Source organism: Saccopteryx leptura, chromosome 13 (genome assembly GCF_036850995.1).
Source record: "Saccopteryx leptura isolate mSacLep1 chromosome 13, mSacLep1_pri_phased_curated, whole genome shotgun sequence".
Taxonomy (NCBI): domain Eukaryota; kingdom Metazoa; phylum Chordata; class Mammalia; order Chiroptera; family Emballonuridae; genus Saccopteryx; species Saccopteryx leptura.
The window spans coordinates 22,443,705-22,465,028 of NC_089515.1; the positions used below are offsets into that span (position 1 = coordinate 22,443,705).

General features: G+C 46.7%; 1 protein-coding gene and 1 non-coding gene across 2 annotated transcripts in view; one reads left to right on the forward strand and one right to left on the reverse strand.

Moving 5' to 3' along the window:
• Positions 1-21,324, reverse strand: part of SORCS3 (sortilin related VPS10 domain containing receptor 3) — a 631,295-nt gene that overhangs the window by 318,742 nt on the left and 291,229 nt on the right. The gene's annotated exons all lie outside the window — the stretch shown is intronic.
• TRNAA-CGC (transfer RNA alanine (anticodon CGC)) lies at positions 12,104-12,179 on the forward strand. The gene has a single exon. It is a non-coding gene; the product is annotated as a tRNA-Ala (tRNA).

Below are 21,324 nucleotides of genomic sequence, written 5' to 3' on the forward strand. Positions count from 1 at the left end.
TCTTGCCTTTTACACTGGCTAAACTTTCATTATAATGCTGAATATTTATCGTGGGTATCCTTACTCAATATTCAATCTTAGGAAAGGACATTCAAAATTTTACCATTAAATGTAACGTTAGCTCTAGCTTTTGAAAATGTATATAATTAGATTAAGAAACTTCCCTTTTCACATAGTTGGCTATGAATTATCATCAGAAATGGGTGTGGAGTGTTAGCAAATATTAGTTTTGCATCAGTTGAGACTATCATGTGATATAATTCTTTATTATGTAATTGTTGTGAACTGAATTTGAATTTTAATATTAAAGTAATCTTGTATTCCTGAATAAACCCAACTTGGTTATGATATATTAGCTTTTTTATATTTTATGGGCTTGAAGTAGCCATTGTTTTGTTATGGATTTTTGTATCTATGGTAAAGAGTGGAAACAATCCAATTTTTATTTCTTTTAATGTCATTTCAAATTTTGGTATCACAGTCATGCTGTCCTCATAATGAGCTGGAAAAACATCCCCTATTTCCTACTTTGTGGTAAATTTCTTTAATATCCATGTTGTATTTTTCTACCATTTAAAAACATTCTTGAATGAGGCCATCTGGGCCTGGTTCTTGATGGGAAAACTTTGAGTCACAGATCCAGTTTGTCCAGGAGAGATTAGAATTCTGAAATTTCCAGTATTCCAAAATATTTCAATAGTGTCTCTAGTTAACAATAGTGTTTGACCCCTACAAGTCCTTAGAAAATGCAGCAACCTGTTTCGTCAGTCAAATTCCCTCCATGCTTCTGCTTCCACAGTCCCAATCTTTTAGTCAGATCCCCTTGACCCTCCTCTTATCTCTGCATTGCCTCTCTGATGAATACAAGATGTTTTGTCATTAGAAAAGAAAAGAGGGTCCCTGCCCTTGTAGCAGGGTGATTTATTGAGAGTTTAACACAGCAGGATAACCTATTAAGACATAAAATTATGTCTTCTTTCTCAATACTCCAGACTCATCAGGCCGAAACAAAAGCCAAGTCCCAATTCCCCACATCAAACCTGCCAGACAGGCAGCCAGGTCTTTGTTTCCAAGGGCTGGACTCTCTTTTGGCCCAGTGGAGACTTTAAGGTTTTTCTGTTACTGTGTCAGAGCCAGTGCAGGAAGAGAAAGAGGCTTGTGTTTGGAAGCCAATGCTACAATCATCTTTGCCTTGTTCTCCAAGTCTAGACCAGCACAGGGATATTAGCCAGACCACCTAAGTTTGGTGCTCTGGTTGAACAAAACAGAGTGCAAACACTTCCAATCCTGTTGTTCCATAGCAGTGAGAAGGATTAGAGCTCCCTGAGTCTGATAAGCAGCATTGGAGTGGCAGAAATATAAGTGGGAGTGACTGTGGACAGAGTGAGCGACCTTGAGAACCCTAGAGAAGGTATACAGAGCCCAATTCATCTCAGAGGCAGTAAAGGTGGCTTCAGAGTCAGCCATCTCCAAATGAGTCAGGCAGATACTTGTCAAATGTCATGAAGACAGTCACCAAATCAAGTCAAAGATATTCCCATTCTCCCCTGAGTTATATGTAAACCCAGCATTTTTACATCATTCAAGGTAGAAAAAGGCAGGAAAAAATAACTGATAATGAAATAAGAGTCTAGTGATTAAGAGTTCAATCTTCCACTTTCTTTCTTTTTTTTTCTATTTTTCAGTAAGAAAAAAATAACATTTTTTAAACTGTGGTTTATCTTTACCCTCTTATTGTTGTGAAGTAAGAGAAATCAATACCTAAACCTCTTTTGATTTTTTGGAACAGGGTCAGTGTGCAAATCTACCAAGAAACTAGTTCTCTGAGTAGGTTTTTTTCTTTTCTTTTCTTTTTCCTTTTCTTTTCTTTTCTTCTTTTCTTTTCTTTTTTTTGTGACAGAGAAAGAGAGAGAGAGAGACAGAGAGAGGGTCAGACAGCAAGATAGAGAAGTGAGAAGAATCAATTCTTTGTTGTGGCACCTTAGCTGTTCAATGATTGCTTTCTCATATGTGCCTTGACTGGGGGGCTATAGCTGAACCAATGACCCTTTGCTCAAGCCCAGTGGCCTTGGGCTCAAGCCACTGACCTTGGTCTTCAAGCCAGCAACCTTTGGGCTCAAGCCAGTGACCATGGGGTCATGTCTATGATTCCATGCTCAAGCCAGCAACCCTGTGCTCAAGTTGGTGAGCCGAACGCAAGCTGGATGAGCCTGTGCTCAAGCTGATGACCTCAGGGTTTTGAACCTGGATCCTCAGTGTCCCAGGCCAACACTCTTTTCACTGCACCACTGCCTGATCAGGCCTCTGAGTAGTTTTTGGTGAGAGCAGTCACTTCACAGAGTTTCAGAGCCTTCACTTTGGCCTGCCCTTGGCCACCTTTTTCCCTGGTGGTACTTTTCACTCTGAGGACAGAAAATGTCCTTTAAATCTCCAGTGTGCAGGAATGTCAAGCCCAACAGGGATATTCTTCAGGATTTGAGGCAGAGTGCTGCAAAAACATAATATGAAGTTCAGATGGTTCTCCTGCTTTGATTAGATACTTTCTGAGACATTCTCACTTAGTAGCTGCTTATTGAATACAACTTAGTTGAAATGAATGTCAACCCAGTGCCAAGCACTGTGTTAGGTACCAATAAGCCCAGACAGATAATGTCATGGTTCTGGCCCTAGGGCATTCAATGCTTAGCAGGGGAGACAGAGACATAAATGGCTGAACAGCGGGGAGATGCATGCTGGGACAGGAGACAAACAGAACACTGTCAAGTACCAAGGAGGAAGTAATCAATTGCACCATGAATGCCCGCCTATCTCTCTCCTCCTGGCAAAAGGTATGAGGCTCTGAATTCCGGCAGAAGATGCTGGAGCAAGCCTATAAGCTATTACAGCTGGAAGCCATTCATCCTGTTGCAATGACAGGAGAAGCCAGCAGAATGCTGAATACAGAAGGGGAGTCCAGGAGGAGCAGCCAAGCTCAGGTGCCATCTGGCCAGGGAAGGCCGAACTGGGAAGCTGGGACAGAAGCTGAAGCAAAAGCCCTCTTTGTTGGTTGGCACTCCGCAGGCTGTGCCCAAGGAGACACTGTGAAGCATCCACAGAGGGCTGGGATCCAGCTCTCCTGGAACTGCCTTCAACTCCTGCACCATGACTTCCCTCCAAGGCAGCAACAAGAACACCGCGCTCTGAAAGCATGCAAGACCTTGCACCAGGCACTACAATGGGTACAAGAATGTGGAAAACTCAGTGCCTGCCCCAGAAGAGCTGGCCATCTTTCTAGAGACTGAGACATTATAAGATAATACACAGAGTGTAAAGAAACAGGAAACAAACTTAGAAGTAAAGGTGTTTTGGAGGAAGTGACTACTGCACAGTGGCCTGGAGGTGGGTAGAATTTAAATAAGTGGAGAGAGAAAAGGAAGGGGCATTCCAAGAAGACACTGATGAGCATCAGCACAAGAGCTGCCACAAGAGCCAAAGGAAACAGGAAGTGCCTGAACTCTACGCGGGCAGAAGAATATGAGTGAGATGAGGCAGGAGGAAATGTATGCAGCATGTTATGGAGTCAACTTAAACCCATACTTTGGGTTTGGATTGAATCCTGAAGGCAACAGGCAGTCACTGGCCAATTTTGAGCAAGGTAGGGAATTGCATAAAAGCAAATTATCTCACATAACACTTCTCCCACCAAAATACTCCTCTCTGACCAATAAAGGCCATTCAGTTGGAAGATGTCAAAGCACAGCCCAGTATCAGGTTATAAATGTACCTGCCAACTACTGAGAGCCCTATCAGCTTGGGAAGGGTTGAGTCTTCACACTATATTTATCTCCCAGTCAAAAATTTAAGGCACTGGCCGCAGGAGAGACAGAAGTAAGCTGAGGTTGGATGGGCCTCTGGTGCACAGAGAGCCCTGGAAGTACAGAAAACCCATTAAACTGCAGCAACATCAAAGGGGAAGACTAGAATCCAGATTCTGCCTATCAGTCATCCTTCACCAGGTAAAGCATCCACCACTTGGCTGGCTTCCATCCCCACTGGTACCCGAATGCAAACCACTCCTCACTGCTGTGACTTGTAATTAAAGGCAAAACTACACACAAGCATTGCCAAAGAAGAGCAGCCAAACACACGGGGATGCAGCATTTAGAAGTTCCCAGTGGAGTCGTAAGGTGCAATGGGATTCTGCCACTACTCTGTTGAGCGACCTTCAATAGCCTCCTGGAGGTGAGCACCCCTTCTTCATATGCATTATGGGAAATGCAGCTCCTGCGTGGACCTTGGGTTATCCTTCCAAGACCCAAGCCTGACTTGGCTTGGATGGACTAGAGGAAAACCTATCGCAGGCACCAACCACCTTAGCTCAGTCTTCTTGTTAAGTGAAGGTGATAGGAACTTTCAGCGGACCTGAGAGAGAACTTAAGCTGACTTACAAAACACATTCAGTGTTAGCTACTGTCTTAGAAAGGAACTTCTTGAATTTTAGTGTAGACACTTCTAATGGATTTAATATTCAGTTCCCTGGCATTTGAATGAGTACAGTCATCCCTTGGCATATTGTGGTTCACTTTTCGCAGTCTCACTGTATCATGGATTTTTAAATTGTATATATCTAATTTTGTATCGTGGATTTTTTGCTATATCGTGGGATTTTTGTGATATATAGGTATTTTTATATATTTATTATTTTAATTATATTTGCAGTAAAATAAGCAAAATAAGTGTGGGAAAAGTTTATAAGAGTGTAGGGAGGGTTTATAAAGCCTTAAAAATATATAAATAATAAAATAAGTATAAGGTTGCTACTTGGTGGATTTTTGCCTATTGAGGGGGGTGGAGGGGTTCTGGAACCTAACCCCCACGATAGACAAAGGACCACTGTACCCACTTTTTCTGGAATGTGCTTAATTTCTAAAGAGAAATTCAGCTGTAACTGCAGTGCATAAAACATTGATCCACTTGGCAAACCCTAACTTATCTTTTAAGGACTAGTCAAATGTGACCTCTGCTCTGTACCCTCCTCTAACCACTCATGGTAGAATTAATCGTTTCCCTCTTCTGTGTTATCAGAGTACACCATACATATAAATATTTGTATTATAACATGTTTCCTTGGACAGAAATCAAGTCTCATTGGTCTTGGTGATCCAGTGCCTGGCATTGTGCTGATCAGAATAAGTTTCCAATAAACGTTTGCTAAACTGAAGGTGAGCTGCGTTTATTTGCACTTGATCCTTTGTTCAATAACGAGAATTGAAAACAGACTTTATTGTTGAATTTATCTGTTTGCCAAGACTTAGGTGTGATCTTAAACATCAGCCTGTCACCTAAGATAGAGACCCATAAATCCATTTTGATGTCCCATAGTTTCAAATTCAACATGCCCCTACCAAATGAATTACCATATCTTTTGCCCCAAACTTCCTCTTTCTCTGTAATCCATTCATGTCTTTTTTTTTTTTTCCTGCATTTTTCCAAAGCTGGAAATGGGGAGAGACAGCCAGACAGACTCCCGCATGCGCCCGACCGGGATCCACCCGGCACGCCCACCAGGGGCGATGCTCTGCCCACCAGGGGGCGATGCTCTGTCCCTCTGGGGCGTCACTCCGCCGCGACCAGAGCCACCCTAGCGCCTGGGGCAGAGGCCAAGGAGCCATCCCCAGTGCCCGGGCCATCCTTGCTCCAATGGAGCCCTGGCTGCGGGAGGGGAAGAGAGACAGAGAGGAAGGAGGGGGGGGTGGAGAAGCAAATGGGCACTTCTCCTATGTGCCCTGGCTGGGAACCAAACCCGGGTCCCCCGCACGCCAGGCAGACGCTCCACCACTGAGCCAACCAGCCAGGGCCCATTCATGTCTTAATATCCTTAACCCCCACTCATTTACCCAGCTACACAGTTGAAATCCTGAGAACCACCCTAAAACCTTCTATTGTGTTCTAACATCCAAGCAGGCAAAGTTGGGTTGATTCCACCTCTCTAGCTCTTCTCATAGCCAACCCCTCCACGCCACCCCTCTACGGCTGCAGGAGACCATGCCCTTGGCATCCTTTGCCTAGAACGTCATGCCAGCTGCTTTTCTCTTTGCTGGCTCATTTCAAACATAAAGATCTATACCCTTTTTTAACTTATATATAATGAATTGCTTTTCATATCAACAAATATAATATATAATCACTACACAGTATTCTATCCAACTAATGTATTTTAATTTACTAATGAATTTCTCATGGCCGGGCATTCAGATGACTTCTAATCTTTTCTTGTGTATGTTTATAAGGCAATGTCATACAGAGTTCTGTTGTTGGTTTCTTCATTCTCTACCCTTTTCTCCAAGTGATCTTTCTAAGACACAGCTCTGATCCAATAACTCCCTATTCTCTTAAGAAAAACAAAAATTGGCCCTGGCCGGCTGGCTCAGCGGTAAAGCATCGGCCTGGCGTGTGGGCGACCTGGGTTTGATTCCCAGCCAAGGCACATAGGAGAAGCGCCCATTTGCTTCTCCATCCCCCCCTCTCTGTCTCTCTCTTCCCCTCCCGCAGCCAAGGCTCCATTGGAGCAAAGATGGCCCGGGCGCTGGGGATGGCTCCTTGGCCTCTGCCCCAGGCACTAGAGTGGCTCTGGTCACGGCAGAGCGACGCCCCAGAGGGGCAGAGTATCGCCCCCTGGTGGGCAGAGCATCGCCCCTGGTGGGCATGCCGGGTGGATCCCGGTCGGGCGCATGCGGGAGTCCGTCTGTCTCTCCCTGTTTCCAGCTTCAGAAAAAAAAAAAAAAGAAAAACAAAAATAAAAACAAATCTCTTCCCAGCCCAGTACAGGAGACACTTACTAACCTAGCCCTTTATTACCGCTTTTCTCCTCGGCCATCTCCTGAGGTGTGCTATCACCTCACCCCACCAAAGGTCTGGGGATTCCTGAACACACTGTACCCTCTCACGTGTCTATGCCATCACACATGTTATTTCCTCTGCCCCGAAAATACTTTCCAACCCACCACGACCGTTAGTCCTCAGTAAACCCTACTGATGTGTTGACTCAGCTTCAACATTACCTTCACTCTGATCCTCCTGGCCCTGCCAGGTAGAATCAGCACCTCCTTCCTCTGTGACCCAAAGCACTTACCACCCTACTTCAGGTGAGGCCCGGCATGGGTAGGTTTCACAGCTCCTTCAGGAATGCTGAGGACCAATCAGAATGGAGAAGCAATGAAATTGACTTTGAAAGCACTGCTGGCCGCATGTTTTCTAGAACTCCAGTAGAGTGGGTCCGGATATGGAAACTGGAGTCAATCACAGCTGGGTTTAAAACTTAAGTCATCCACTGCTTAGTGAGGCAAATTCCTCAACCTCTCTTGGCCTCAGTTTCCACAGCTGAAATATGGAGGTTGAAACAGTGCCTAAGTCACAAGGGCCACGGGGCTATTTTTGAGGATTAAAGACTTAGCACTGACCCCAGCACACAATAAGCATGTTGTGAGCCATTTTTTACTATTTCTCCACAGTTCCATTCAGAGCCCAAAACAAGGCAGCATGACCCACAGTCATCAGAGAGTGTTCACAGACCAGATGACTACGCTGCTACTCAGTGTCCCCATCAGCTCCTTGCGACTCCAACAAGAAGTATAGCAACTTGCCACTCCGATCATTACTGGTAAAAGGAAGCCGTGCAAAAGGCACCCCTCCCAGACTTAGCCAAGTCTGTTTTCAGAGATAATGTTAGTCAATTTTGACTTCTTCTGCCTCTGCAATCTTAAAGAAAACCATGATCAGACCTTCTAAATTGGTTATAATCTTGAAAGCAGAAGAGAAGTGCTGGGCAGGAAGGCTGGAGCAGAGCACGGGGAGGCAGGTCTGTCTCATTGGCAGGAATCAGCAAAGGAATAAACCAGTAAACCTCTCTGGGTTGTAAGTCTTAGAATATTAGGTGCATCAGAAAATGAGCACACTTATCTACACATCTAGAAAAAAGTCTAGAAAAAAATTTTAAATCTTTACACTCAAAAGACTCATCGAAAACACAGTCACTTTAAGATCTGATAGCATATATGTGCCCAGGCTGTGGATTAAGGGACACCCAGGGACAAAACTATATGACAATTCGGTCCCTGCTATCCAGCCAGGAAAAGAACTTAAAAAGCTATCCACTATCTTCGGAGTGGGTGATGAAACCCAGTATGTTAAGTTCTAGAAACTATTTCTAAATCTGGCTATCCATCAGGAAGGCCTGGGAGATTTTTTGTCTAATACATCGCTCAAACATTCTCCATACCCATAAAATCAGAACATCCAGGGGTGAGTTCTGAAATTCAATATTCATCAAGTTTCCTCAGATTATCTATGCAGTTAATCCACTGACCTGCTATAGAGTTCAGGAATTAGAAGCAGAATTTCTATCTAGGAGGGAACAAAAGGGGCTAAAATCTGGGAAAACCAGTGGAGGAAGGAAGAGTTAAGCTGAACTTTAAAAGAGGAGCAAGACTTTGGTGGGTGAAGTGAACGCATATCGGTGAGAACCAAGACATAAAGGCAGGTACAGTGGTCAACAGCAGAAATGCTAATACTGACATGCTTTACAGAGCTGATCTCACTGGATTCCCAGAAGACCCCATGAGGCAGTGCGGCAGGCATTGTGGTTGCCTCGACAACATCTCTCCATGCCTTTCTTTTTTCCTCCTCACTGAACCCCTGTTCTCTATGTGGCATGAGCTTGGAGGAGGTGGGGCCCCACTCTGGCTCCCCTGGCCTGCGCAGCCCCAGCAGGGACACGCACTTGGGACACAATGCTAGGAGCTGTGCCCTTCCGGAAACAGTTCCCTCATTCTGAAAACGTGTGTCTCCTCTTCTTCTTCTAACATTTTCGTGTCTGGTGGTGTGATGCTTGAAACTCTACAGCCATGTTGTTATCCATCATGAGGAGAGAGCCTGAGGACAGAGACCAACACTCTGGATGGCAAAGCAAAAACAGAGAGAACCTGGGTCCTCGATGATGTCATGGAACCAATGAATGAACAGCCCAGAACAACCCTATCCTAGTCTTCATCACATGAAGCGATGACTTCCCCATGCTTCTGCTGGTCACGGAAGAATTTTCTGCACCTTCCAGAGCCAAAGCATCCCAATTGATACAGGCAGGTATTACGATTTCCATTTTATTGATAACTTCCTGAGGTTTGGAGCATTTAAAACTTGTGCAAGGTCATAGGATCAATGCTATTGAGCAGGGCGCGGAGAAAGCTGGACAGTTGAGCTCACAAACATTTGCTGTACCACACATGTGTACTCTCCCAGGGACACTGGGGAGGTTTGTTTTGATTTCTTAAGTTTCTAAGGGCTGACATAATCCAAGTTGTGATTTCTGAAAATAAATGAAGAGTTCTGACTATACTGTAGGTTCTCCCTTATCTGCGGTTCTGCTTTTTGAGGTTTCAGTTACCTGTGGTCAAGAAAGGTCTAAAAAATTTAAATGGAAAAATTCCAGAAGTAAACCATTCAGACATTTTTAATTATACACTGTTTTGGATAACGTGATGAAATCTCACGCCATCCCACTTGCTCAGTCCTGCCCAGGACACAAATCATCCCTTTGTCTAGGATGTCCATGCTGTATATGACCCTGTCTGTTAGCCACTAAATAGCTGTCCTGGTTATCAACTTGACTGCTGTGGAGTCGCAGGGCTTGTGTTCAAGTAACCTTTATTTTACTTAATGGTGTCTCATTCACCTCACTTCATCTCATCACGCAGGCACTGTATCATCTCATAGCATCACAAGAAGGGTGAGCACAGAATGATGAGATACTTTAGAGAAAGAGAGATTTTCACATAACTTTTATTACAGTATATTTTATAATCTTATTTTATTATTAGCTCTTGTTAATTTCTCACTTGCCTATTTTATAAGTTAACTCTATCATAGGTATGCATGTTTGCATGTATGTATGTTTGTATGTATGTGTAGAAAAAAATGTAGCATGTATAGGGTTCGATATTATTCCCAGTTTCTGACATTCACTGGTGGTCTTGGGACCCATTCCCTGAAAATAAGGGGGAACTGCTGTATCCTATTTGAGAGGATGGCTGGGCTAATGGCCAACTGCCTCATCACTTCTTTCTCCCTCACTTCCAAGAGAACCGGGCCCTAAGACATCAGGGTAAACTCTGCCAGCATGAGTTAATATGCAAGCAACAGTGAGACTAAAGAGAAACCATCTTCCCTGGCCGGTTGGCTCAGTGGTAGAGCGTCGGCCTGGCGTGCGGGGGACCCGGGTTCGATTCCCGGCCAGGGCACATAGGAGAAGCACCCATTTGCTTCTCCACCCCCTCCTCCTTCCTCTCTGTCTCTCTCTTCCCCTCCCGCAGCCAAGGCTCCATTGGAGCAAAGATGGCCTAGGCGCTGGGGATGGCTCCTTGGCCTCTGCCCCAGGCGCTAGAGTGGCTCTGGTCGCGGCAGAGCATCGCCCCCTGGTGGACAGAGCATTGCCCGTGGTGGGCGTGCCAGGTGGATCCCGGTCGGGCGCATGCTGGAGTCTGTCTGGCTGTCTCTCCCCGTTTCCAGCTTCAGAAATATACAAAAAAAAAAAAAAAAAAAAAAAAAGAAACCATCTTTATGGCTGCTGAAGACAGTGGCATGGAATTCTTCAAACCATTTACAATTGGCCTGGGTTTTCCAGACAGCCACATACGGAGCTATTTACGCAGAGGGAATCTTCTCAGATAAATAATTTGGTACAACAGTGCGTCTGTAAGGCTGGTCTCCCCTGAAAGACTGAAGGCTCTTGTTCTGTGATTTGGGATCGAGACCAGGAAGCCAGCAGTTCGTTATCCCAAGCTGCCCTTCCAGAGCTAAGCTGCGTGCTAAGATTCTGCTCTGACGTCAACTCTGGAAGGTCCAGCGTGGAGTCAGGAAATCTCCGTGCATATATATGCTGCCACTGCCTTCCCTAAGATGATTGACGATACAAGGTTCAGGCCAAAGACCACTTTGAATAATTGCATCCTATCTCTGCTGCTCTTCTTATGTGACTGTCCTTCTCTTCTGGCCCACGGACTGTTTTAATCACTCAAGTGCCTCTCCTGCTACCATCTCCCCAGCCAGCGGAAGGTACCCAATAAAAAGTTGCTGCCAATAACCTCGGAGTCTCAGTCTGGAAACCCATGCCCAGGCCTGCCTTCTAGCCCACAGCCTGCCTTTCCGCTGTCTTCTCTGCTGGCTGGTCTTTCTCTTTGGGGACTTCTCTCACTCTTTGGACACTAGCTCCATTTAGACCTTTTTTCTCCTCGTTCCGTCTTGACTCAGACTCTCCTCTAATTTTGCTGCCCATGACTGCTCTGGGTCCAACTTGACCTTGGGGACATTGTCCTTGGCCACATACCATTGGCAGGTTTCCCACCAGCATCACTCCAGTCTAAATGACTGGCCTGACCTCTTCTAATCCCAGTGCCCTGAAAACTCTAGGTTTACTGGACAGAGACAGAAAGGGCCTAAACCGCCTGTCTGTCTGGGTCTGCCTGTATCGTGCATTATCTTTCTGCAGAATTTCATAGGAAGAACATTGGGCTTGAAGTCAGAAATCTGACTTCTGAAACTGTAAGTTATGCCATTAGGGTATTACATGATCTTGAATAAATGAGACACACACACACCAAGACTCAGTTTCTTCATCAGTTTAATAAGAGACTTGAACCAGACCACCTTCTGGTCACCTAAAAGCTCACAGTTCTCCACACAGGTCACCTGCTGCCCAGGAGTGAGCTGTGAGCGCCCAGTCAGGCGGAGTGCCATCTAAGTGGGCGGATCTAATAGGGGCCTACCCAGAGGTGGATTTAATGGTGGGCACACCAGGTGTGCGCCCTGGGCCCCAACTTCTGAAGGGCCCTGCAAAACCCCAACTTGATACTTTTTTCTAATGTAAGGGGCCCAATATTTTCTTCTGCACCTGGGGCCTCCACCAATCTTAATCTGTCTCTGGGCCTACCCATCCCCCTATTTATAGGAGCCAGTTGTCCTGATATTAGGACAGTGATAAAAGTGACAATAAAGCCTGACCTGTGGTGGCGCAGTGGATAAACCGTCGACCTGGAATGCTGAGGTCACTGGTTTAAAACCCTGGGCTTAGGCCCTGGCCGGTTGGCTCAGTGGTAGAGCATCGACCTCGCGTGCGGAGGACCCGGGTTCGATTCCCAGCCAGGGCACACAGGAGAAGCGCCCATTTGCTTCTCCACCCCTCCGCCGCGCCTTCCTCTCTGTCTCTCTCTTCCCCTCCCGCAGCCAAGGCTCCATTGGAGCAAAGATGGCCCGGGCGTTGGGGATGGCTCTGTGGCCTCTGCCTCAGGCACTAGAGTGGCTCTGGTCGCAACATGGCGACGCCCAGGATGGGCAGAGCATCGCCCCCTGGTGGGCAGAGCTTCGCCCCTGGTGGGCGTGCCGGGTGGATCCCGGTCGGGCGCATGCGGGAGTCTGTCTGACTGTCTCTCCCTGTTTCCAGCTTCAGAAAAATGCAAAAATAAATAAATAAATAAATAAATAAAATAAACAAATAAAACCCTGGGCTTGCCTGGTCAATGCACATATGGGAGTTGATGCTTCCTGCTCCTCCCCCTGTTCTATTTCTTTCCTCTCTCTCTCACTCTCTCTCTAAAAATGAATAAATAAAGTCTAAAAAAAAAGTGACAATAAGTAGTATTTACTAAGTACCATCTGTCAATTGCTGGCTATAAATTTGCAAATATTTCTTATTTAACCCTCCTATTAGCCTATAGAGTGGGTGGTAGTATTATCCTATGACACAGACAAAAAAATAGAAACTTAAAAATGTGTAATAAGGTGCCCAAGCCACCAGCAGCTAAGATGGAGAGCCAAGATCTGCATTAAGTGGCTTCCTGCCCGAGTGGAAAGAGACCCCTGGGAGCCCAGCCAGCTCTGGCCCAGCGGGGGCCCCCGTGGGACTGTCAGAGCTGGCCCTGCTGCTCTATAAATTACTGAATGCGGAGGCATCTTCCACAGGCTATTTCCTGCCCCCACCTACCCTGTCTATTGTGTCCTATCTGTAAGAAAACTCAGCAGCCCTGTACCACTCCGACTTCTCCCTCAGCAGGAAACATTTGTCACACCTTCCTAGCCCGGGCCCTTGGGCTCAGGGGGCTAGAAGGAAACAGGTCCCTCTGCACAGCCAGTCCTTGTTTAGATATGGAAAGAGAGTTCCAGAAGGTAACGGTGCCCTTCTAATACAAGGGAGGCCAATAAGGCACCGTATTAAGAGCTTATGTTTTGAAATTGGACAATCTGGGTTCAAAACCTGACTTGGCCACTTCCCCAGCTGGGACAACTTTCTCTGTTTGCCACAGTGTGTGCTCCCCTCCCCCATTCCCTTGATGATCTCAGTCACTCTCTTCCTCCCCCATCTCTTTTCCTTTAAAATGAGGATCACAACACTATTTGCTTTATATATTCGTGTGTGAGAGAAAAATGTTCCTGTAAGACCATTATCACAACACACAGGAAGTGCACCATAAAGTATGAGCACTGTTTTTTCTTTATCATGACCAAGCTGGAACTAGACCCGGCTGTAACATTTAGTTAGCAGCTGCTGCCCTAAATGCAAGTGGCCGAGGTCCTGGGCCCCTCCTGGGTCCTCTCATCAGGCTGACTCCCAAATGCGTCTCACTGAAATACAACGTTGGCCAGGCCCGAAGTGCCCGTGTGTTCCCTGTGCCTGGCACAGGAGCCCCCATGCAGCCAGGAGACCCACCAATACGGGGTTGAGAAGGAGGGTGGAATCCGGCATGCATCTGCACAGATGGAGCTGGTCTCTGGTGGGGGAACAATCCCGGAGAAGCGGTCTGGGACCCGGCAGCCAAGGGCCCTGGATATGATTCCCTGTGCCACCAGCTCTAACTGCCTAATGAGGCTTGGGGGCATAATGGGGAGAAACCTGCTTTGCACACACTTCCCAGGACTGGCACCTCTCATTGTTAAGTTATACTTCATTAAGTGAGAAAGAAGTAATCAATGGATCGGTGAGAAGGGAAGGAACACAGGCAGGTGGCCAGACCGAGAGGAACCGAAGCCTTGCGGAGGGGGCACTTTTTTGTTTTGGAAGTTGGAAGTTGTTTGCCTAATGCTAGTTTGAGAAAGACAGATCCCTCCCTTGAGATAGAAAGGTCAGCTCCGTGGGCTCCCTGAGGTCTGGGAGCTGTCACTGAGCAGAAGGGAAAGCCGAGGAGAGATTCATTTAATGGGTAAAGGGGAAGAAAGTCACATTGCTGAGCATCTACTCTGTATACGTTGTTGCTTGATGCTTACATTTGTTTTCCTACATGCTATTGGAGCCCCATTCACAGATGAGAAAACAAGGCTCAGAGAAGTTGAAAAAAATATTCAAGGTCACACAGTGACGCACAGGCTGTGCCGCGAAGCTCTTCCCCTCATACCTGTCACCTTGCCGGGCACCAGGAAGGGACCAGGAAGGGCTATCCTACCCTGGCAGCCGAGAGATCCTCAAGTTTTTCTCACACTGCCATCATCCTCTCAGCTTCATTTCTTTCCTCTGTTCGGTCATCAGAAGACAGCCAGAGCTGTGGTCAGTTAACTCATGCTATAGAATGACAGGGCTGATGTCTGCATCTGCCCCGAGGGCCCTGTGCAGGAGGCTGCCAGCACCGACTCAGGCTCCAGCACGTGGAGACTGCGACCTGTTTGCTCCAAACATGCACCGACCCGTTTGGCATGAGGGGATCCCAGGATGCTCACGCCTCATGACTAGGACACATTGACCAGCAGAGTGTGTGCGGAGCCCGGACAGCTATCACCCTGACCTTGGGACAGTAATGGGGGGATGGGCGGAGGGTGCGGGCCGGGGTGTGCATGCCAATAGCAGTCTCCACTTGGTTGAGCTCACCCAGCAAGGAAAGAAATAGAGTCATTTCTTTCACTAGTGGCAGTGGTGGTGGTTTTTGTTACAGATATCTCCACCTCAGAGGCAGTGAGATCCATTTGCTATATAACTCTGCCTCGGAACATTAGCAAGAACACATCACCCTGCCTTCCAAGCTCTTTGCTAAAATCGCTCTGCCTGTGACGCTCAGAAAGGACACCCAGAAGGTCTAGTGAGGGCGGGGAGGGGAAAAGAGATGGAGTGAGGTGCTTAAGCCAGGCACCTCATCGTTCCAAGAGGCTCTTGGCAGCCATTTTTACACACAACTCTCATGCTGTCGACCCCTACTCAGAAGCCTTCTGCGCTCAGTCCTAACCCAGCCCTGAGCTTTGGGAGTCTTCAAGAGCTAGTCCTCCCCCCCTCTCTCTCCTGATTTACAAACACTACACTCAATATGCCTATTCAAACCTCGACACTCTCATTCCCATATTGGATTGTCCTATTTCCCTCCCTCTCCGAATCCCAAGCTTTCTTCCAAAGTCAGCCGATTGCTGCCTCCACCTTTCACCAGCTCTCATTATACCACAGGAAGACATCTGTCCTCAAGCTCGCTGCTGTCTAAGTCTTTCAGCCTCGGCTGCATTGTCTTCCTCTCCAAAGGCCATCAAAGTGTAAAATTCTCACACTGTCTACTAAATCATCCCGGCCCGGTTTAGAAGCTCCATTATATTCATCACGTCATTTTCTCTCACCCAGCCTGACACTGTCATGCTGCGTGCAGTTCAAAGCCCTCTCCTTTGGGTTGAGTCCTTGATCTTTCTGCTCGTAATACCAGCTCTGCCTTAGCCCGTATCCTTGACTATCAGCCACCCTGAATGGGAACTCCTCCTCACAGGCTTACTGAGCAACTATGCTGGTCAACCGGGGTCCCCGGGGTGAGCCAGACAGCAAAGCAGAACCAGTAGCTCATGTGGCCATCCAGAAATAAAGGCTTCCTTTAAGTCCTTGGACACTGCTAACCAGAGTGTGTTCAGAAGAGGAACTGGTTTTCTGTTATTATTTCTTTTTTTTTTTTTAATTTTTTTTAAATTTTATTTATTCATTTTTAGAGAGGAGAGGGAGACAGAGAGGGAGAGAGAGGAGAGAGAGACAGAGAGAGAGAAGGGGGGAGGAGCTGGAAGCATCAACTCCCATATGTGCCTTGACCAGGCAAGCCCAGGGTTTCGAACCGGCGACCTCAGCATTTCCAGGTCGACGCTTTACCCACTGCGCCACCACAGGTCAGGCTCTGTTATTATTTCTTAACTCAGAAGTTTTCAGAACACTCTCTGTTGAACATCTTCTTTATACACACAGATGCACACATACACATAAAACTGAAAACCAATAAAAATCAAATTAAAAAAATAAGTTAGGCCAGAAGCCACTGAGAAGTGCAGTAAGTGGCTAATTTTTATTATTCCTTTTAAATGCCTGGATAATCTTTACTGCAAATCATACCCTTATTTAAAAAAGAAATGCTGTGCTCAATGCAAACCCCAAAGGGTACTATGGAGAAAAGCCAAGCTGTAGGTTTATATTCTTCCCATTTCCAAATAAAATGCAGACGAAAAAATGAGTAATCATTTTAATGAACCTTTAAATAAATTCTTGGCTAGAGCACAGTGCAGTAATTTATACAGGGAACTATATACATATATTTGCTGAGAAAGGGACTTTGTGACTAAAGACGAAATTTCCAAGAATCCCGCTCAAGGCCTTTTCCTTTAAGTGATTAGTTTGAACTGAACCACACTTCACATCCACTCGATCGCCAGGTCACGCTTGCAAGGCAGGTGGAGATCTGTAAACCAGTGTCTTTCCCCTCATTGATCCATCTCTCCTCTGCCTTTTCAGCGCTCCTTTATCTGGATTTCTGGTTCTTTTGGGGAACATACCAAGAAGAAAAGGGTTTGGACTCAGGTCAATAAAAGTAGGGGTTTTGACTCAAATTCCGTTCTTTTCCTTTGTTCACCCCTTCCTGTGACACCTTTCCCCCCAAGTGCAACTCCTGAAACACTGGTAACTGTCAATTCATGAGGGGAGAAAAACAGGGTTGTTGTGAATTAGCACACATGGGACCATTTCTCTCCATCAGCAGAATAATCAGTTTCTCTCAGGCAGGCAGCAGGTTTGATGTTAAGAGACAGGGAAGAGATTGGAAAAAGAAGGTGGCAATGTGCCTTCTGGACAGGGTGGAACAGGAGAGTCTTCAAAACCCAGGGTTCTGGGAGCTGTATCCTCCCCAAGGAAGGCAAGAAGCAGGCAGCCCCGCCCCTCACCGGAAGGCCTGCAGTCCCTGCGCTCCACGCTAGGGCACCACCTGGGAACCGGACTTCCGGTCTCTCCTCCCGGTGCCAGCTCCCCCCGAGAAGCCACAATCTTCCCTCCTTTTCCAGATTTAATCTCCTCCAAAGCAGTATTATATTTCTCATTCTATCCTAACATCGCTTCCCAAAGGAGGAGATAGATAAATGATCGTTTATCCCCGTTGTATGGATTGAGAAACAGAGGCTCAGGGAATTTAAATGACTTTCCCAATGCCCCACAGCTAATTAAGAAAAACTCCTGAACTAACAAAAATCCTGATTCCCTCCTGAACATGTCCTCCCCAGGGAACCCAGCCTGTGGTTTCTCTGACAGCCATCTGGCCACGGGCATGCTACTCTACCACTCTGTGCTCCCAACACGCCACAGGAAGTTTAGATCCCAGGCCCTTGGTCTCTCATCCAAGTTTATTTGAATTGGGATTCTAACTGCAGTATCCTTGGGACTCTGAGACCAGAGAACCAAGAAGGTATGGCTGTTCGCAAAACCCTATAGCTACAACACACATCCAGTGACACAGGTGGGGAGTTCATATCCCAACTACTGCCTACGTGCATTAACCCTCTGTCCAGTCAGGCTTCCCCATCATATATGAGGGCCCCAGCTGTGAACATCCCAAAGAATACTAGATTAGAGGTCCCACAGACCTAGTTCTAGCCCCACTTCAGCTGCAAATGACTCCATGACCTGGGACCAGTCCCCAAGAGGCTGCTGCTGTTAAATGAGAGATTGTACAGTCTCTGAAGGCCCCGTTAGCTCCAACATGCAGTGAGGGTAAGAATTAAATATGAGCAAAAGGGAGTCAGATGAGCACATTAGACCAAGGTAATTGACCATCAGCAACCAAATGTAAGCAGGTCACTGACATTTCTGTGCCTAACATCATTTGTAAATAGAATAATGATAGTGCCAATGATCATTGATGAAGTATTAAGTAAGTAACTTCATGTAAAACATTTAGCATAATTTTGGCACATTATAAGTGCTCAAAAAAATACCTCCTTATCATCATCATCATTAATATCATAGACACTTAGGTCATTTGAAAACAGAAACAAGTATTTTAGCACTAAGGGAGACTTCTGATCCTTGCTTTTTTAACGCATAGCTTATTATGCACATTTTCTGAAGGGAGAATGCAGGTGCAGAGACAAGATGTCTGATTATTCGAGGCTGCAGCACGTAGGTGACCATGAAGGAGCAGTGTGGGGCAGCAGAACGGGTCCTCTGTCTACCATTGTGATACTCCGTGTCCTTGCCCCTAGGTGGCCAGCACAGATCCCCACAGCGTCTCTACCTCCATTTTCCACAGGACGGGGACTGCGCATGCCTAGGTGAGGACAGTGATGCTCATGGGAAGTTGTGTCAGCTCATCCTAATGGAACCCCTCAGTTGTGCCATTGAAGATGCTGCTGCTCTGTTTCACCAGCAGACCCAGTGGGTCAAAGGGAACCACCACCCTCTGAACAAGGAACTGTAACTTGGAAAAATCTGGCCTGGATGGTACCACCTAGCTGACCAAGCTGCAGCCATAGAACCAAGAGCTCTGGGGACCATACCTTCCAACTGGCTATCCACTGAGCCCAAAGTCCGTGGACTGTCACATATCACCATGTGGTCCTCTGAGAGGCACTGTCCAAATGTGGCAATCCAGATAACCCAAGCTTCAAGGAATCTCAAAAGCATAAAACCTAACCTTGCCATTATACAAATAGGGAAATGGAAGTTTGGGGAAGAAACTGGCTTATTCAGTACCTTTCAGGTACTCAGGGGCAGAACCAGTACTAGAAAGTAGATGTCTGCCTCTTACTTCAGTGGTCCTACCCTTAAATGACACAGAGGTCTTTCATTGCATGCCTAGTACGTGGCTCCTTTGAGGCAAAGAGAAGACTTTGTGAACCATGCTTGTTAGTCTCTCTCTCATCCATGTCATAAAAGCATCACTGCAGGCCCCTGCAAAAGAGGCTGCTAAGTGTTATCCTCTAGCCCCAAAGAGCACTTTGTTTTTTTTTGTTTTGTTTTGTTTTGTTTTGTTTTATTTTTCTGAAGCTAGAAACGGGGAGAGACAGTCAGACTCCCGCATGCGCTCGACCGGGATCCACCCAGCACGCCCACCAGGGGGCGACGCTCTGCCCACCAGGGGGCATCGCTCTGCCACGACCAGAGCCACTCTAGTGCCTGGGGCAGAGGCCAAGGAGCCATCCCCAGCGCCCGGGCCATCTTTGCTCCAGTGGAGCCTCAGCTGCGGGAGGGGAAGAGAGAGACAGAGAGGAAGGAGAGGGGGAGGGGTCGAGAAGCAGATGGGTGCTTCTCCTGTGTGCCCTGGCCAGGAATCGAACCCAGGACTCCTGCACGCCAGGCTGACGCTCTACCACTGAGCCAACCGGCCAGGGCCCCAAAGAGCACTTTGTAAATACGAACTTTCCATCCAGAAACTAACTTACTACTCAGAATATAGAACATGATGCCAATTGGGTAGGAGAAAATGAAGTAGATTTGGGATGGCATGCCAGCCCCCACACCCTGCACTCCACATCCCAGCCTCTCTTAAACATTTCAAAATGCAGACGTCTCATATAAAAGTTTGCAGAGAAAATCTCTTAAGCAAATCAGAAAATGATGACGATGTCACAGTTGCACTGCACCCTCATTCACACACGACAAGAGCCATCAGAGGCTGATTAGTGGAAGTTCCTTTATCGAGGTTGGCTCGGTCCCCATCTGGACCCCGTCACTCACTGGCATTACCCACCTGGCCCTCCCCTTCCTCAGCATTTTAACTTGAGATCCAAGGTCTATGCATGTAGTTGTTCCCTGTGGGCATCTTGTCTACTCAGGTAGAGTTCACATTTCTGAAAGCAGGAAACTCCCTCCAGAATACTATGCTCAGAGTTAGACATTAGACATTTAACAGATTGATTATCAGCATAAAATTACCTTTTTTCCCCCAATTATTATTATTACTGCTTTTGCTTTGTTTTGCTTTCGTGCATAAGATTTTAGTATCTATGGATTGAGGGTACTACCCTAGAGCCTGCCTCCCCTGACCATCTAACAATCTCTGTAGACATGGTCAAGGAAGGCAGGAGTCCAATAGTTTAAAATTCCGTGTATTGTTTTGTTTAGAGGTTTACCAGGGTGTCAAAGAGAGCTCAGGGATATGCTTGTTGTATTAAGAGAATGGCATAGGAATAACCAATATCCAACCACCCACACACGCCTCTTTAGCAACTTGACGGAGGCAGCTCAGGCATCAGAGAAATCTGCCTGGTAATCCCCACTGTATTTCTACAGGGTAGCCTGGAAGTAATTATCCTTCTCACTGGTAAATCAATTAGGAAAGTAGGATCTACCACTGCCCCCCACCCCCAGGAAACTGCTAATCCTCTCACACTAATGGGCAGAAAACCCCAGGCAACAAATTTACTACTAATGGAGTGATGACTGCATTTAACCAGGTCTTTATTTATATCTGTGCCAGAGGCAGCTCACCTGTATTAGAACAGAGTAGAGAGCACGACCCTTGTGGTCCAACAAAGGTGAAGGTGGATCCTTGACCCTCTCTTACCAGCTACTTAACAAAAAGTAAGAGGCTCACCTGCCTGAGCCTCAGCTGTCTCACCCATTAAATGGGGATAAAACTACCAGGCTCAGGGGATAAGTAGCAAAACTTAGAATAGAGGGCAATTAGCTGAGTGCCCAGAACTTATTAGGAGCTCAAGGGAAAAAAAAGTCATTATCCTATTCTGACGTCAGACCTCACAGTCCTCTGGCCAGCCGACATGTGCAGAGACACACACACCTCTACCCTGCAGCTGCTTGGTCACATTCCCTGGAAGCCAGACCTTTCCGTGCTCTCGGCCACTTCTAAAACACTGCTTCAAAATGCAGGTTGGCAGCCACTGTTGAGCCCAAGCAACTAGGCCACAGCATGGCTGTATTCCCCTATCCACGCAAAGATCTGTTCTCAAACAGACACCCATAAGAGCCACGCCTCTCTTGCATTAAGGCATAAAGGCTTCAACCTGTGTGCACAAAGCGCGGTTCTGTTAAACGCAGGCTTGACCTTGGCACGTGCCATTCTGCATGGGCCTAAG